At 45.3% G+C, this 9,825-nt stretch overlaps 1 long non-coding RNA gene across 1 annotated transcript; it reads left to right on the top strand.

Moving 5' to 3' along the window:
• The first annotated feature begins 1,275 nt into the window (after positions 1-1,275).
• Positions 1,276-9,279, top strand: LOC140709038 (uncharacterized). Its single transcript, XR_012089370.1, has 2 exons — positions 1,276-1,659; positions 6,673-9,279. It is a non-coding gene; the product is annotated as an uncharacterized lncRNA (long non-coding RNA).
• The last annotated feature ends 546 nt before the right edge of the window (positions 9,280-9,825 follow it).

Raw genomic sequence — 9,825 nt, 5'->3', positions numbered from 1 at the left:
TGGGCTAAAGTGAAAAAGATCAACAATGTCAAACGTTGGTGGGAGTATGGAGCAACTGAAACTCTCATACCTGACTGGTGGGAGTGTGAAATTGTGCATTCACTTGAGAAAACTGCTGCAGTTTCTTAACAAGTTAACCATACTTAGGTTTTATACCTTATGGTCCAGCAATTCCACTTGTAGGTATTTATCCAAGAGCAATGAAAATGTATGTCCACAAAAGGCCTTATACCAAAATGTTCACAGCAGCTTTATGCATAATAACAAAAAATGAAATCAAACCAGCTATCTAAAAACAGGAGAAAAGATAATCCAATTTTGTTTATCCATCCAGTGGAATACTACTCATCAATAAACAACTATAAACTCCTGATATACTTCATGAATGGATGGATGGATCTGAAAAACATCATGATGAATAGCCATGAAGCCAGACATGAAAGAGTACATACAATATGGTTTCTTTTATCTGAGGTTCTGGAACAGGTAAAATTAATCCATGGTAACTTAAATCAGAACTGGGAGTACTTCTGGTGGGAGAATTTAGTGTGAGGGGGCATAAAAGATCTTCCTGTATCTTGATAGAAGTGTGGGTTTTACAAGTGTATGCATTTGTAAAACTCATTGAACTGCATGCTTCATATTCGTGCATTTCACTGTAAGTAAGCCATTCCTCAATATGATATATGAAAAAAGAAAGTCATATAAAATTCATAATATAACAAAAGAGGAATTCTGGAGTTCTTGTGGAATATGCTATGTCAGAAAACTGCTAAAGAATAAATGGAGTGATTTTTTAAAGACAAGGAATCAGACACAGGTAAGAATTTCAAAATCAAAGAATGTGTTGAGTGATAGAATTGCAGTATTAATGATTCCTTAGAGTTACATTTCCTCACAATGTGTTGTTTGGCATATTAAAAGGCATTCTATGCAAAACGATTCTATGGTCATAAATTTGGGAAGCTGTAGGTTAAACCAAGTTAAATAGGATTTCTTCCCTAGTACTTCTCAGACTCTGTAAAATGCTAATCCTTAGTGTGGGCCTTGTTTTGGGTCGAATTCTACCTCCCCAAAAAGGTAGGTTGAAGTCCTCATACCTGTTGATGTGATGTTAATTGGATATAAGGGTTTTGCAGATGTACTTACTTAAGGTCATACTGGATTTAAGGTGGGCCCTTCGTCGTATATGACGGATGTCCTTGTAAGAGTAGGATAGAGACAGGGAGAGAGAGACCAGGGGGAGGATGCCCACGTGATGATGGAGGCAGAGATACGAGTGATGCATGTGTAAGTCAAGGAGGGCCAAGAATAGCTGGCAAACACCAGAGGCTAAAAGAGACGAGGAAGGATTCCTCCATAGGTTTTTGTATCAGTTTCTTCTCGTGCTACTAATAAAAGACATATCTGAGACTGGGTAATTTATAAGGGAAAGAAGTTTAACTGACTCACAGTTCAGGAAACTTACAATCATGGTGGAAGGGAAAGTAAACATGTCCTTCTTTACATGATGGCAGGAAGGAGAAGTGCAGAGAGAAGGGGCGGAAAACCCCTATAAAACCATCAGATTTCATGAGAACACACCACTATCACCAGAAAAGCATGAAGGCAACCACCCCTATGATTCAATTACCTCTCATCTGGTCCCTGCCGCCACAGGTAGGAGTTATGGGAATTACACTTCAATTTGAGATTTGGGTAGCGACAGCCAAACAAACCACATCAGCTTCAGATGGAGCTGGGCTGTATTGACATCTTGATTTCTGATCTCAGACTTCTAGCCTGCAGAACTGTGAGAGAATAAATCTCTATTGTTTCAAGCCACCTGTCTGTGGTACTTTGTTAGAGCAGACACAGGAACCATACAAACCTCTAGGAAAAAGATGCGATGATCTCACGTTTCCCAGATTGATCTGATCATACAACCTTCTGCACTTTCCATGGCATATCTTGAGAGTGTTTAGCCAGCCCAGTGTGGTAATCCCTGCCTACTGGGACGGCCTTTCCTTCCACTCTTCATGTTGTTCTTGCTTACCTTAAAAGCAGTGTGGTAGGCAGAATGATGGCCCCCAAAGATGTCCACATCCTAGTCCTGGAACGTGGGAATATGTGAGCTACATGGCAAAGAGGAATTAAGGGAGCATATGGAGTTATGTTTGCTGATCAGCGGACTTTAATATACAGAGGCTATCCAGGTGGATCTAGTGTAATCATGAGGGTTCTTAAAAGTAGAAGAGGGTAGTTAAAGAGATTGACAGGGTACTTAAATCAGAAGACAGAATTGAAGATGGAGGAAGGGTCTGCCAACCAAAGATGGCAGGTGACCTCTAGAAGCTGGAAAAGGAAGGCATGAATTCTCCTCTCCAGCAGACAAAGAAACACACCCTGCCTACACATTGATCTTAGCTCAGGGAGACCCATGTTTGATTTCTGACCCACGGTACAGCAAGATGATAACTTTATACTGTTTCCAGTCTGTAAGTTTGTGGTAATTTTTTATAGTGGTAATAGAAAGCCAACATAAGCAGTAAGTGAAATAATTATTTCTTCAATTTTTAGAAAATTTGACTTTAGATGTCAAAAACTAGAATTTTAAATTTTTTAGAATCTTGTTCCAGAATATTGTCCATATTGCATCAAGTTGTGTCATTTCCTACTCAAACAAAGACTGTCTACATGAATGCTTGCAAACATGACAAGAATAATAACATGTAAAACCATATTTCCCCTGGTGGCTTTTTTTCTTTTCCTGGAAAATATTTCATATATCTGTGGTATGCTTGTAATCTTCCTGTTTTAGATCAACACTTGTGTTTGTGCTACTATTTTCAGAAGTTTGAAATCTAAATCATTTAATGTGATTGGAAGTGTGATGAAGACATGGTGTTGGCTTCCTCTAACTCATCGTGAATTTGCAGCATGATCGCGTTAGAGCTCTTGCTCCAGTAGTCTCCCGTTTCCACCCTCCCCTCCCTCTGCTCCAGGTTCCTTGTGATTTGAGCTCCTGGGTTTCCTGGTCTATACAAACTTCAGCATCTCTGTCTACCAATCATAGGACATAATGGCCCCTGTCTTAGTCCATTTGGGCTGCTATAACAAAAGGCCATAGACTATGTGGTTTATAACCTACAGAAATTAATTTCTCACAATTCTGGAGGCTGGGTATAGTGCCTGGTGAGGCCCTGCTTCCTCACTGTGTCTTCACATGGCAAAAGGGGCGAGGGGGCTCTCTGGTGTCTTTTTATAAGGACAGGAATTCCAATTATGAGGGCTTCACCCTCATGACCTAATCACCTCGCAAAGGTCCCACCTCCTAATAAGATCACATTAGGGTTAGGATTTCAACATATGAATTTTGGGGGGACACATTCAGGCCATTATAGGAATTTGATAGTCCCCATTGTTAGTATCTTACCTAATCAATACCCATAGATGTAAGATACCAAGGCATTTAAATATATTTCACAGAGTTGGGTTTAATAGTCAAATAAAACCATTAGATTTGTAAGGTAAGTGTTAGAAAATTGTAACAACTATTCCCCACCTTCTTTCATGAAGGTAGTGGAAAACAGAAGGAAGTCACCTTGTCCTAAATGCAAATGAATTTCTCAGAAAATTGAAGAGGGTGAGAATAATGCTGTGAACTGATGTGCTTCTCAACCTTCCCTCCCTCCCTCTTTCTCTCCCTCTCTCCCTCCCTCCTTTCTTCCTACCTTCCTCATGGCAAAGGAGAGAGTAATTTCCCAGCATATGCAAGCAAAGTCCATGGTAGCCCTGAAAATGAAGATTTTTTTTTTTTTGGCAGAAAATTCATAATGATTTGACATCAGGATTCCAATGTGTCTAGCTGTATGTTAACAAAAAAATAAAGATTCAAGTAACATTAGCTAACTGGCCTGCCCTCCTAGCCCTTCATCGTATTATCTGTATGGCTTGGTTTTCCAGCCTGCAGGTGAGGCTCACCATGTGGCAGCTCCTCTCAGATAAACTATCAACCAGGCACCCAATAAGCGTGCAATTGAGGTCATTGAGAAAGTGTAGAGAACATGGACACATGCCCACATATGCAACCACCCACACATGCACACATATGCAACAATCCACACATGCAAACATATGCAACAACCTATACATGCACACGATACGCAGGCAATGCATACGTGGCCTATGCATGCACACATAGATGCCCTTGGCTCCACTGGATGGAGAAGTAGCTACATTGTGAAAGGCAGAAGAAAAACATTTAGTTGCACTCAGGTGGGGGAGCAGAGTTAACTTGGATGGAGCTCCCCTCTACCTGAGACTCTGGGGAAGAAGGTCAGATACACACACCCATGTTTACTGTGCAGATCCACCATCACTTTTCCCATTGAGGGTGATGCCAGTGGGTCCATGTTGTTGTTCTTCATTGTTTTTCCACACTTCGTTGGTAGATGGGGTGGAGCCGCCCCTCTTGGGAAGCCCAGTGTGCTTAGACATGGCGGGAGTCGTCTCTTCCTGGGCAAGAGGGCGCAGTGACTGCAGGATTAGCCTGTCTATTATTTTTGGGTGTGCACAGGGTGACAAATTAGGAAGGGTGTGCTCAAAGGTTATTCAAATATTTCAAATAAAGCATATTTGAGCATGGAAAGGCCAGGGAACATTAATCAAATGTCAGCACCAAGACACTTTGTAGGCTATTTCTGGTATGTGTTTGCTGAGCGGCAGTCTGGCTTAGGCTCCCTGGGACATGTGATCACCCCAGTGTGAAGAAACGTGGAGCATTACGCATGGGAGGCTCTGGAAGTGCTGGGAATTTGCAGATGGAGTGCAGTGGACAGGATGTGTTCCAAAACAGCCCAGAGTCATTCCTCCGCAGCAGACACAAAGGGATGCACGATTGTGTTGACTGACAAGGCCGGAGTCTGTTTCCATTCCTGCCCCTCTTGGGAAGTTAGATTAAAGGGGGACATATTTTGCATAAAAGTGATTTTCACAGAATAATGACTGAAATGATAATAAGCCGGTGATGGGCATCCATCACAGTAATGAAATAGCCTCCTACAGGAGCCCTGCAACTGGCTGTTTCCCCCCAGAAGCAGTGTTCCCTCTCAACATCACCCTCTTGGATCCTTTCTGATCTGCCTCACTGAGGCTTCCTTCAGAAAGCCAAGCGAGCAAGCGATATTGCCTTTCTCTCCTTCAGCTCCTATCAAAACAGTGCAGCAGCCCCAGTCACAAACTCAAGAGTCTTTTGACAGCAGCAATTAAGCAACTTAATTAATGAGTGAATAAAAACGATAATATTTACTGAATGGGAGCATCCTGTTTTGCATTTTTATTCAAACTCTGCACCTGAAGAACACCACTAAGGAAAGCTCCCCATCCCTCTGTTGTGGAGACACCTCTCCCTCTCTCTTGCTTCTCTCTCTCTATCTCTGTCTTCTCTCTCTTTCATTGCTCTGTCTCTTTCTCTTTCTCTCTTGCTTCCTTTGGTTCTGGCCTCATAAACACCCCAAGGATAACATACGCAATGTAAGATAGACACAAGGCTAATCCCTGCCCTCCTTCCAGGGGGAATACACTTCTTCTATCTTTGTCATGGTCTTTGTTCACCCCTAAAAATCCTCATTCATACATGAAGGACAATTTCATGATACTTTTCGGAGGCTGAACTTTACATCAAAGTGGGTGATTAATTACTGATAAGGGTATAATAAAACATTAATGCATTTTGTAATTAACCAGCTTAGGAATGACATCTCCCATCTCTTCATGAGTGACATGTTCACACGCACACACACACATACACACAGAACTTTTTTTAAAAAAATTCTTTATTTGGCTATTAATCTCAGCAGTGCCCTCAATACGTTACATTCTTTTTAAAAGCCACATATATTTTCCTCAATGAAATATCTAATCCATCTTGAGTGTAAGGAAAGCCCATACATAATTATTCCGTCGTGACAGACAGTGAGCTTTCTCGCTATTATTTTTGACGGTGCTGTCATGGATGCCAAATGTATGTTGTGGTGGGAGCCAGCCAGAGTCGGGAACCCACCTGGAGAGCGGCTCCTTTCTTCTCTCGGGAAAGGTTCCCCACGCCTGACAGCCCCACCATTCTGGTTAAGCTTAATTAGTCAAGAGAGAAAAAGAACTGACTTCAGAGTGTTGTGTTACGTTTGGGGCTCCCCCTTTTTTTCCCCTTTCCACTCAAAATTTGACATTCCTTGGAGAAGATGAAGTTCCAAGTGGGATCTGTGTTGGCACTTCCCACCCTCTCGTCATCCTCACGTGGGACCCGCTTCTCACGGCCCATCTTTTGTCTCCCAGGGGCCTTGCAGACTCTGCCCAGCCCACACAAAGGACGTAGGACTCTGCACTGGCAGAACTGGATGTATTGTTGCCTTGAGAAACATTCATTTATTTCAGTGTGAAACCCATTAAAATGGAAGTGTGTAGGATTTGGGTTGGCTGGATGCAAGCTTCCTCTGCAGTGGGATGAGGTACACTGGGCCCCCGACATTCAGAGTCCCCCACTGTCATGCCCCTTGGCCTCTCAGGCCTGTGCCTTTCCATATGCATACTGGCCTTGGGCAAGCGACTTGTCCTGGCCAAGGGGACAGGAGTCACATCCATACTTGCCGGCTTTAAAAATGTGCTTTTGTGTTTCCACTTGCTGTCCTGGAGGCTGCCACTACCAGGAGCATGCTGGCCTGCCTGTGGGAGGAACAGATGCCAAAGGAGACCTGAGTGTGTCCTCAAGGCCATACCCCATCAGCCATCCCAGCAGAGCCCACAGCCACCTGCAGAGGAATGAGGCCCCTCACCCAGGATCACCAGAACCGCACAACTGACTCGCAACTGTGTGAGGAGTAATGGGCAGTATTTTGAACTGTGAGCCTTTGGGCCTGGGGAGGTTTGTGATGCAGCAGTAGCTCCCAGACCCTTGAAGCTCTTCCGCGCGAAGGTGCTGAGCTGTGCACCTGGGCAATACCAGACTCTGCACTAGGCCCGCCGGGGTGTGCGGAGAGAGAGCTGAACAAACTGCGGTTCCACCCAGAAGACCCAGAAGAACATTCACTGAGCAGCCAGTGCAAGAGGTGAGAGCGCATGCGTGGAGACGCTCGCGCTTGTGGTGTAGAAAAGGAGGCCAGAGGCTCCCAGACCATGATTCCTTTCCTTTAGGTGTTTCTTGCGCATTTTCAATCCTAAGTCTCTTCACATATCATGGAGATTTCTGATTGAATGTCCCCATTACCCCTTAGACAGCAGGCCCTGTGTGAGTCACCACCTCCATCTTCCTATGTCCTGGGTGTGGGCTCAGTGAAGGACGGTTGTGGAAATTTAGAGAGAAGAGGTCGCAGGGGTGGCGGGGGCGGCGAATCTTCATAGGAGAAAAGAAGCGTGGTGGAGAGGGCAGACTCTGGAAGCCACTGCAGAGCTCTCCCCCAGGCTATGAGCGGGGCATGATGGTCCCAAGAGCCTGCGTCTGTGTTCATTTCAACTGGCTGTCTTGTGACAAAGAAGATGGGCCAGGTTCCCAGGGGGAAATCTACGGTGATCATTAAGAGCGCAGGGCCTGAGATGAACCCTGGCAGGTGAAAGCCACCTGGTTTTGTGCAAGCCGGTTTTGCAGAAGCCTGTGGGAGGGGCCCCAGGGGGAAGGGAGCAGAGGGCAGTGTTGGCTCTGGTTCCCCGACCAGGCAGGTGGGCTAGCACCTGGGTGAGGAGCTTTGCATCTGGAGCCGGACATGCCTCAGTCCGGATCCTGCCTTTATCAGCTTATGGGCTGTTACCTGCCAGTGGATATGGTGAGGACTAAATTAAGGAAAGTCATCAAGGATCTTCGTTCATTGCCCACCACAGAGCAGGCACTCAGTGGAGAGCACTCACCACCATCTATGCTGTTAATGCTGTGTCTGCAGCCCTTGGTTTTCTGGAAAGACTTGAGAGTACAGGGGCAGGTTAGGGACCACAACCAGGAAGCAAGACACACCTGAGAGAATGCATGGGAGCTTATGGAAGGATGTACAAGGCCGGGTGTGGGGATCCTGGCACTTCGGGAGGCTAAGATGAAAGGATCACTTGCATCCAGGAGTTCAAGCCTAGCCTGGCAACATAGTGAAACCCCCAGCTCTATGAAAAATCAAAAATCAACTGGGCATGGTGGCATGTGCCTGTAATCCAAGCTACCCAGGAAGCAGAGATGGGAGGATCGCTTGAGCCCAGGAGATTGAGGCTGCAGTGAGCTGAGATCATACCACTGCACTCTTTCTGGGCAACAGAGTGAAACCCTGTCTCAAAAAAAACCAAAACAAAACAAAACAAAAACCAAGAATTTACAAGAGGACAGTTTTAGTGGTTGAAAAATCATTCACTCATTCCAGGAGCAAGAGCCTTGTGAGTTTTCTTCCTGTTCTTGCCTGGGTTATCCCTACTGAATCAAAGACTCCTTGTTAGGAATGCTCTGGTGGCATCAATTAATGTGTTTATAAATCATTTGATTTTACAATGGAAAAAGATACCACAAAACAACACAGCTGTAGTGCAGGTACAGATGACCATGGAACGGCAGCCTGGTGTTTTCAATAGAGCATTGGGCAGTAGAGTCCCTGGGCCTCGGAACCCTGGTCCATTACCACCCAACGCCATCCCTGGGCAAAACGCCCAACTTCCATCAGATCCATGAATGGAAAATGGGCATAATTATAACTGTGCCGTGCTCTCTATCTCTCAGCTAAGGTGAGAAACAAATATGAGGATGCTCAGTGAAAATGCTTTGAAGTCTGTGAAATGTGAAGCAAAGATGAAGCGCGAGGAATAATAAGGCTCCAAGGACTCACACTGGGGCGTTTGCTCTGAGCTGGCCCCTGTCTTCTACACTGAACCTACAGCCTCTCCTCTCACCTAATCTGCACAAAAATCTTACGAAGCAGACACACTTACCATGCTGGCCTTTCCGTGAAATTTCAGGTCTTAGTGTCGCCCATTACCAGTGGCATTTCATGCCACAAGTTAGGCCATCTGCACCTCCAAGCACAGGGTCACAGAAGACTTAATCCAATCCCTTGGGCTGACTCAGTGGCTGGTTTGGGTGAACCCCTGTGGTCCCCTTGAGCAACTCGGGGGCAATGGTTATGGGTAGGGCTGAAAAAACCATCTGGCTGCAAACCTAGTACTGATACAAACAAGGCCTAGACAGGCACTAAGTGTTCTGTGTTCCCCAAAGAGATCTTAATGAAATCCCAGCATACCTCTCACTCCTACACTTAAAATACCTTGGGCAAGAGCATGCTTTTGATCCCACCCCAGCCACTTGGATTGAGAAACTCCATTGAAGATGCACAGCTTTCCTCCAGTGCAGGGGCTGGGTGTCCAAATGCAGAGCCTTCTCCAGACTCTCTTTGGGCTTAGCCTGACTTGGTAGGCTCAGGAGGGATTCAAGATTATTTCATCCTTTATGTCTGTTCGATGACAGTTTATCATCATTGCCACCTCATCCTCTATTGTAGCCAAACCTCACAACCAGTACCACGTGAACTTCGTCACTGATGCCACGTTCTTTTTCTCGGCTGTCACTAAGCTCAGGTCAGGATGGTCCTCCCGGCTGACTTCCCTGATACTTTCTGTATCTCCTTTTCAGTCTGCCCTAAAATGACAGCTGGACTTCCAACAGTGGTTTCTTCTGTGGGACACATGGCTCTTATGTTCTGGGCGGCACTGATTCCTTTATTACCAGTGGCTTGATTTTCCTGGATCTATCTCCATGCAGATAGTGTGAGGTTGGACTTCATGCCTCACGTTCCTGGTTGGGGCTCGGAGGTCTACCCCAGCTTGCTG

This window comes from Chlorocebus sabaeus, chromosome 18 (assembly GCF_047675955.1).
Source record: "Chlorocebus sabaeus isolate Y175 chromosome 18, mChlSab1.0.hap1, whole genome shotgun sequence".
Lineage (NCBI taxonomy): Eukaryota > Metazoa > Chordata > Mammalia > Primates > Cercopithecidae > Chlorocebus > Chlorocebus sabaeus.
This window is presented reverse-complemented; position numbering and strand designations above follow the sequence as displayed.